Below are 8,965 nucleotides of genomic sequence, written 5' to 3'. Positions count from 1 at the left end.
TGGGTGAAAAAGACATTTACCTAAAAACGCTTTGTTGGAATGCTTTACAGTTTCCACACAACAGAAACTAAAATAACCTGTTACACAACTAGTCACAAATATAATCCTCAAGCTTTTTGTCCATTCATATGAGTATTGTCTAAAACTTGTCTTCTTTTGTAGCAGTGAGGCTCTGTCACCACTGTGCTTGGCTGAGTTCACAAATCTGTTGTAACCAGTAGCTTCCCTGTCATTTCTCTGACTCTCCGCTCCTGCTAAGCTTTCTTTCCTGTCAGTAATTAAAACTTCCTGCCACTGCCTTAGCTACTACTGCTGCTGGAATTGCTACAGCCACTTTTTGTGGTTTGGCAAAGTATTGGTCTCCACCACCATAGGGGCCAGAGCTTCTATCTCCAAAGTTTCTTCCTTTCCTGGGTCCAAAATTTAAGGATTGATTATTGCAATTGCCAAAATCATTGTAGTTTCTGCTTCCAAAATTGCTTCCATCATTACCAAATCCATTATCGCCATCCCCACTGCCACCATATTCACTACCACCATGGCTGCCACCAAAGCCACCTCCACACTGAAGTTTTCTACATGACCAAAGTTGTCTTTCTGACCAAAACCACCTCCATGACCACCTCTGAAGTTTCCAGAACTACTTCAACCTCTTTGGCTGGATGAAGCACCAGCCATCTCTTGCTTAGACATGGCTTTCCTTACTCCACAGTTGTGGTCATTCACAGTATGATATTTTTGAATGATAACTTTGTCTACTGAGTCATCAAAGGCTACAAAAGCAAAGACTTTCCCTGTCACTGCCTTGGTCAGTCATGATTTAAATCACTTCAACTTTCCCATACTTTTCTTTCTTTTTTATGTGCCTCAGGCATGAAAGAGCTCTGGCCACCGACATAGGCATCAAGCTAGGATGAACTAAGGACTGTACGTCTGCCTTGCCCCTGATTAATATAAGAGAAACACCACCAATCAGGTGTCTCCTTGCCCATTGCCAGAGGTAACTTTCCCATTTTTTTCAAAATAATCTCTTAGGTGTTCTTCAGGGTCGTCGTCTTCTTCTTCCTCTCTCTCTCTCTCTCTCTTAATTTAATAAATCTTTATTGTTCAGATTATTACAATTGTTTCTCCTTTTTTTCCCCATAGCTCCCCTCCAGCCAGTTCCCACCGCACCCTCTGCCCTTACCTCCCTCCCACTGTCCTCATCCATAGGTGTATGATTTTTGTCCAGTACCCCCCATACCACTTCCCCCCTAAGAATTATCAATCCACTCCCATTCTATGCCCCTGATTCTATTATATTCACCAGTTTATTCTGTTCCTCAGATTTTTAATTCACTTGATTTTTAGATTCACTTGTTGATAGATATGTATTTGTTGTTCATAATTTGTATCTTTACTTTTTTCTTCTTCTTCCTCTTCTTAAAGAATACCTTTCAGCATTTCATATAATACTGGTTTGGTGTTGATGAACTCCTTTAGCTTTTTCTTATCTGTGAAGCTCTTTATCTGACCTTCCATTCTGAATGATAGCTTTGCTGGGTAGAGTAATCTTGGTTGTAGGTTCTTGCTATTCATCACTTTGAAAATTTCTTGCCACTCCCATCTGGCCTGCATAGTTTCTGTTGAGAAATCAGCTGACAGTCGTATGGCTGCTCCCTTGTAGGTAACTAACTGTTTTTCTTGCTGCCTTTAATATTCTCTTTGTCTTTTGCTCTTGGCATTTTAATTATGATGTGTCTTGGTGTGGTCCTCTTTGGATTCCTTTTGTTTGGGGTTCTCTGTGCTTCCTGGACTAGTAAGTCTATTTCTTTCACCAGGTGGGGGAAGTTTTCTGTCATTATTTCTTCAAATAGGTTTTCAGTATTTTGCTCTCTCTCTTGTTCTGGCATGCCATAATTCGGATGTTGGTACACTTGAAGTTGTCCCAGAGGCTTCTTACACTATCTTCAAATTTTTGGATTCTTTTTTCTTTTCCGGTTGAGTGCTTTTTGCTTCTTTGTATTTCAAATCTTTGACTTGATTCTTGCGATCCTCTAGTCTGCTGTTGGATCTCTGTATAATATTTTTTATTTCAGTCAGTGTATGTTTAATTTCTAGTTGGTCTTTTTTCATATCCTCGAGGGTCTCGTTGAATTTATCAGCCTTTTCTAGGAAATTCTTGAAAAACCTTATAACCGTGGTTTTGAACTCTATATCCAGTCATTTGTTTTCGTTTGTGATCTGTTTCTTTGTCTCCACATTTTGGCTGCTTCCCTGAGTTGGTAGGGAAGCTTTGTGTGCTAGGTGTCCTATATGGGCCAGTGGGTCGGCCTCTCAGTTACCTGAGGTGGACACTCTTGGTGCACCCCTTTGTGGACTGTGTGTACGGCCTTGTTGTAGTTAAGCCTTGATTGCTGTTGGTACACCGGGAGGAATTGACCTCCAGGCCAATTGGCTGTGAGGACCCGCTGTGTCTATAATGGAAGAACTGCTGCGCTGGAGACACGCTTAGGGGTAGGACTTGCTTCAGTGGGGCTTTGGTGCTCACTGAGTCTGCCTCTTGAATGTGTCACTTATAGATGTGAGTAGTTGAAATCTGGTGTCGTCTCACACTGACCCCTAGATACACTAGCTTCTGGATCTCCAATGGGGTGCTGGTCAACTACTGACTGAGGCCACCCCGCAGGAGGTATAGCGAGAACTACAGTTTTCTCCTCTTTGCTTGGGGTTTGGAGGTTTTGGAGCTGTCTGACCAGAGCTGCAGTTTGTTTGGTTAAGCTGTGATAGGGCAGGCCATTTATATGCAAAAGCCGCTGCTCGGAGCTTGGGTGGGTTTGTAGATTGTGCGGGGTGGGATCTCAAGGAGTCATTAGGCTAGGGCGTGGCAAACAGCGATGGCTGCCAGTCAGCTGTCTCTGCATTTCCAAGTCCCCGTGTCCCGTGCCTCAGCGCAGTAAACAATGATTGCTGGGCGCACTCCTGCAAGAAAGTTACCCTCACTTTCTGACCAGATGGTAGACAGTCCAGCTTCTCCCTGTAGGAGTTTGGGTCCTCAGCGTCTCCCCAGAAACTGGAGTTCAGAGTAATCGGGAGCTTGTCTCCCTTTGGGTTGAAAGAAGCAGCGCACCCAGACACCCGCTGCCAGCCCGATTCGTACGCCTCTGTACCTCAGCTTTTCAGCGCTTGTGCACGTCTCAGTGCTGTTTTCTCTTTCCTTCTAGTTGTAGAACTTCCACTCAGCCAGCTTTCCTGTGGTTCTGGATGATAGACGTTTTGTCTTTTAGTTGTAGTTTTGAAATTGTTGTGTGAGGCAGCAGTTTAGGTGTTTACCTATGCCGCCATCTTGGTTTCTCCTCTCTCTCACTTTTTTGTTAATCCTCACCTGAGGATATGTTTTCCACTGATTTTTATTTATTTATTTAGAAACATATTTTTATTTATTTAAGAGAAGAAGGGAGAGGGAGAGAGAGAGAAACATCAATAATGAGAGAGAATCATTGATTGGCTGCCTCCTGCATGCCCCACCACTGGGGATCGAGCCCGCAACCTGGGCATATGCCCTTGACTGGAATCAAATCAGGGACCTTTCAGTCCACAGGTTGATGCTCTATCCACTGAGCCAAATCAGCTAGGGCTCCATTGATTTTTAGAGAGTGGAGAGAAGAGAGAGAGAGGGAGAAAAATTGATGTGAGAGAGACACATCGATGGTTGCCTCCTGCATGTGCCCCAACCAAGGCAGTATTGAACCTGCAACCCAGGTATATGCCATTGACTGGGAATTGAACCCAAGACCCTTTGGTGCTTGGGCCATGCTCTAACCACTGAGAAACACTGGCCAGAGCTTGTTCCTGTTCTTAATGGAAACCTTTGTAACTGTCTTAATACAATAGTTGTGTTCTCCGCCGCCCCCTCCAAATTGTCTCCGTTACTTGTGAGTTGTTGATCTGCAATATATATTTTTTAAATTGATTTTCCACATTCCCCAGTTAAATCTTGGTAGAATTTTTATTGGGATATTGAATAGTTAATGTCTAATTTGGAGAGAATTGACAAAATGGTGTTTTGTTCTACTTATTTTGGTCTTCTTTAAAACTCTTTAATAAAGCTTATATATATTTATACTGTTAGGGAATGATAAAGTTCTATGAAGAATAAAAAAATAGAGTAAGAGGATGGAGAGTGATTGATCACAAGAGGATGGGATTAGTTTGTGATAGTCTCTTTAATAAAGGGAACTGAACAGAGAGCTGGATTACATGGAAGAGTGAGTCCTATGGAAGACCCATGGTCACAACATTAAAGGCCAAGCAAATGGCAAGGGCAAACATCTTTAGCTTGTGTGTGTGTGTTGTGGGGAGGGGTGGGTCCAGGAAAAACAAGATAGCCATGGTGGCTGAGCAAGAAGGAGGACAGGAAATGAGGTTGGGAAGTCAGGGACAGTTGCAGACTTTGAGACCATAAAAAGGCTTCATATTTGATAGTTATGGGAAGCCTTTGAAACTAAACTAAATTTATTAATTTTTGTAGTGGTGCCCTAGAATTTGCAATATACATTTAAAATAATCAATACTGGAACAAACATCTTTGTACATGTCCTCATGTAGATTTGTGCTTTTTCTCTGGGGGCATATATCCCAGAGCAAGATTTCTGAGTCACAGAGTGAACATGGACTTAATTTCACTAAAGAAGGCCAGACTATTTGGTAACCAGCCGTGCATGTGGGATCCCATCTTTCTATGTCCACTTGAACATTTGGTATTAACAGATTTATATTATTTGCCAATCTGATCCACATAAATTGGTATCTTGTTTTAATTGCATTTCTCTGGTTACCAGTGAGCAAATGTTTTTCCTTAGCCACTTAGAGCCATCTCCTGCTCACTACTTCACCTTTCCTTGGTGAATTACAAAAATCTATATTAACTGCTTTTTACTGAGTTCATTTATTTTTGTTATGTATATCCTACATGGTACTGATTTTAGCGGGGGGGTTAGAAATATGTAGGGATTTTTTTTGTTGGATTTTCTAGTATAGTGCCCATATATATATATATACTAGAGGCCCGGCGGGGCGGTGTCCCTCAGCCCAACCTGCACCCTCTCTAATCTGGGACCCCTTGAGGGATGTCCGACTGCCCTTTTAGGCCCGATCCCACTGGGCAGTTGGAAATCCCTCTCACAATCCAGGACTGCTGGCTCCCAACCACTCATCTGCCTGCCTGCCTGATTGCCCCTAACCGCTTCTGCCTGCCAGCCTGATCGCCCCCTAACCACTCCCCTACCAGCCTGATCAATGCCTAACTGCCCTCCCTTGCCAGCCTAGTCACCCCTAACTGCCTTCCCCTGCCAGCCTGGTCACCCCCAACTGCCCTCCCCTGCAGGCCTGGTCGCCCCCAACTGCCCTCCCCTGCAGGCCTGGTCCCCCCCAACTGCCCTCCCCTGCAGGCCTGGTTGCCCCCAACTGCCCTCCCTTGCAGGCCTGTTTCCACCCAACTGCCCTCCCCTGCAGGCCTGGTTGCCCCTAACTGCCATCCCCTGCAGGCCTGGTTGCCCCTAACTGCCCTCCCCTGCAGGCCTGGTCAACCCCAACTGCCCTCCCCTGCAGGCCTGTTTCCACCCAACTGCCCTCCCCTGCAGGCCTGGTCCCCCCCAACTGCCTTCCCATGCAGGCCTGGTCATCCCAACTGCCCTTCTATGCCAGCCCGGTCACCCCTAACTGCCCTCCCCTGCTGGCCATCTTGTGGCAGCCATCTTGTGTCTACATGGGGGTGGCCATCTTTGACCACACAGGGACGGCCATCTTGTGTGTTGGAGTGATGGTCAATTTGCATATTATCTCTTTATTATATAGGATTGATCACATGCTACTTTATTGTAAATTCTTAATTTATATGTTAATGCCTTATTATTATTACTGAAATGTTTATGGATTTTTTTAGAGAGAGAGGGAGAGGGAAACATTAATGTGAGAAATATTGATCGGTTGCCTCCCATATGCACTCTGACCAGGGTTCGAACCTGTAACCTAGGTATGTGCCCTGACCAGGAATTGGACTCACTACTTTTTGGTGTATGGGACTAACTTCCAACCAATTGAGCCACAGCAGCCAGGGCTGCTTTATGTTATTTTAAAAAATATGTATACACGTTTATTTTGTTCATTAGATTCCACATATGAGTGAGATCATGTAATACTTATCTTTCTCTGACTTATTTCACTTAGCATAATACTCTCCAGGTCCCTCCATGCTGTCTCAAAGGGTAAGAGAGCCTTGTTTTTTACAGTTGCGTAGTATTCCATTGTGTAAATGTACCACAGCTTTTTTGAAGTTATCTTTTATTTTTATTTATTTATTTTTTTAATTTTAATAAATCTTTATTGTTCAGATTATTACAATTGTTCCACTTTTTTCCCCCATAGCTCCCCTCCACCCAGTTCCCACCCCACCCTCTGCCCTTACCCCCCCACCACTGACCTCATCCATAGGTGTATGATTTTTGTCCAGTCTCTTCCCACACCCCCCACACCCCTTCTCCCTGAGTCAGTCCACTCCCTTTCTTTCTTTTTTTTTTTTTTTTCCCAGTTTATAGGTTTGTTTTTATTAAGTTTTCTTTTTCCCCAAAAATTATGCATTTGAGCAAAATCACATTCGGTCCAAATGCTCTCATTTTGTAGATGTTTTTCTGACTAGCAATTTTTTAAAAACAGAAGCATAATTTTTTTATATAAAAATGAGGGTGATTTCTAGATATTGCTTTAAAAGTTAATATTACAAGTAAACATGTTTCCTTGGAATGAGTCAAATGAAACTGTTGATATGAATGAACAAATCAATTCATGTTACATTGAATAAAGAGACTTCCTATGACCCACCCCACCCCCTTTTACTGTGTGCCCTTCTCTCTTGAAGCTTTATTGTATTTTCCTGCTCCTTTTTTTTCCATTTGGCAAATAACATTTAGATGACAGTCGGTCAGTCATGAATTGAACATGGACACCATTACATTACTTTTGGTACATGAAATATATGGAGGAAGAATGAGAGAGGAATACAATGTCTTAAGTCTCCAAATATTAAAAACAAAACAAAAAAGCCCACTAGCTTCTCTCTTTTGTCATTGCTTTGATGTTCTGTCTTCTGTAGGTTAGAGATGCATTTTTAACTCTAGCCTACAGAAGACAGAAATTGAAATCTAAACATCCTTCTTGAAGGAATGTCAAAATTTAGTATCTGTGGGCAGACCTCTTGACTGTCCCTTATGTTTATTTTATTTTATTTTTATTTTTTAATTGTTTGAAGTATTACAAATAGTAGTACATATGTCTCCTTTATTTTCCCCCATTGACCTCCCCTTGGCCTCCCCTTCCCCCTAGTACATGCCTTTACCTGCGTCCCTGCCCAGTGTCTTGTATCCATTGGTTATGCTTATATGCATGTGTACAAGTCCTTCGGTTGATCTCTTACAGCCCCTCCCCCGCAACCTCCTCTGCCTTCCCGCTGTAGTTTGACAGTCTGTTCAATGCTTCTTTGCCTCTGTATCTATTTTTCCCCCATTTCTTTCCTTTAAAAAATCTTGCCTCTGCAGACTAGAAATAAACATATAATAACAAAAAATGTTTGAGTCCCAATTTCAATGTCCAACAGTTCTGAGTCCCCGTTTCAATGTCAAACAGTTCCTTACGTGTACATGTCAGCAATGATATCTGGATGGTGGGCACATGGTGGCAATGCAGGTCCGACCCTCTCTGGTTTGGTCCTAGGCAACCTTCTGCGTTGCACAGCTGCTGACTGCTAGCGTGGCAAGGCATCGTCAGCATCTTCCATCTCTGGACTGTTTCTCCTCTTGTCTTCGTGGTTGGAGCAGACCTGTCAATTCCTCTCTGTTGCAGGAATCCACATGGTCTTGGAGTTGTTTTCTGAAAATATACAAACATATTCTCGACCAAAAGTTAATAAGGAATCTTTTCTATATAATTGATTTGGGATCCTTTTTATTTTTGCCCAAACGATTTTCCTTTGTCTTATTTGGACACCATATGTGTTTTTCATGGGTGTCTTGCTTTATCGGGGGGATCTCTGCCCTTCTCGGCTGCAAACTGTCTCACCAGCTGCGCTTCCTTCACCAATTTGGGCTGGATTCCACTCGTTTCAGCTGCTCCCTCTATTTGCTCCAGGACAAGGCTCAGGACACATCCGTCTATTCCGCCGCCATTTTGTCTCTCCTCTCACTCCCTTTCTATGCCCCTAATTCTATTATATTCACCAGTTTATTCTGTTCATCAGATTTTTTAATTCACTTGATTTTTAGATTCACTTGTTGATAGTTATGTATTTGTTGGCACTTTGTTGTTCATAACTTTTATCTTTACCTTTTTCTTCTTCTTCCTCTTCTTAAAGAATACCTTTCAGCATTTCATATAATACTGGTTTGGTGTTGATGAACTCCTTTAGCTTTTTCTTATCTGTGAAGCTCTTTATCTTACCTTCATTTCTGAATGATAGCTTTGCTGGGTAGAGTAATCTTGGTTGTAGGTTCTTGCTATTCATCACTTTGAATATTTCTTGCCACTCCCGTCTGGCCTGCATAGTTTCTGTTGAGAAATCAGCTGACAGTCGTATGGGTGCTCCCTTGTAATTAACTGTTTTTCTCTTGCTGCTTTTAATATTCTCTCTTTGTCTTTTGCTCTTGGCATTTTAATTATGATGTGTCTTGGTGTGGTCCTCTTTGGATTCCTTTTGTTTGGGGTCCTCTGCACTTCCTGGACTAGTAAGTCTATTTCTTTCACCAGGTGGGGGAAGTTTTCTGTCATCATTTCTTCAAATAGGTTTTCAGTATTTTGCTCTCTCTCTTGTTCTGGCACCCCCATAATTCTGATGTTGGTACACTTGAAGTTGTCCCAGAGGCTCCTTACACTATCTTCAAGTTTTTAGATTCTTTTTTCTTTTTGCTTTTCCGGTTGAGTGCTTTTTGCTTCTTCG

At 42.6% G+C, this 8,965-nt stretch overlaps 1 pseudogene across 1 annotated transcript; it reads right to left on the bottom strand.

Annotated features, from left to right (window-relative positions):
• Positions 1–271: 271 nt before the first annotated feature.
• LOC308244150 (heterogeneous nuclear ribonucleoprotein A1-like 2) lies at positions 272–898 on the bottom strand (annotated as a pseudogene). The gene has a single exon. The product of its transcript is annotated as a heterogeneous nuclear ribonucleoprotein A1-like 2 (transcript).
• Positions 899–8,965: the final 8,067 nt, after the last annotated feature.

This window comes from Plecotus auritus (genome assembly GCF_963455305.1).
Source record: "Plecotus auritus genome assembly, chromosome: 3".
Classification (NCBI taxonomy): Eukaryota; Metazoa; Chordata; class Mammalia; order Chiroptera; family Vespertilionidae; genus Plecotus; species Plecotus auritus.
This window is presented reverse-complemented; position numbering and strand designations above follow the sequence as displayed.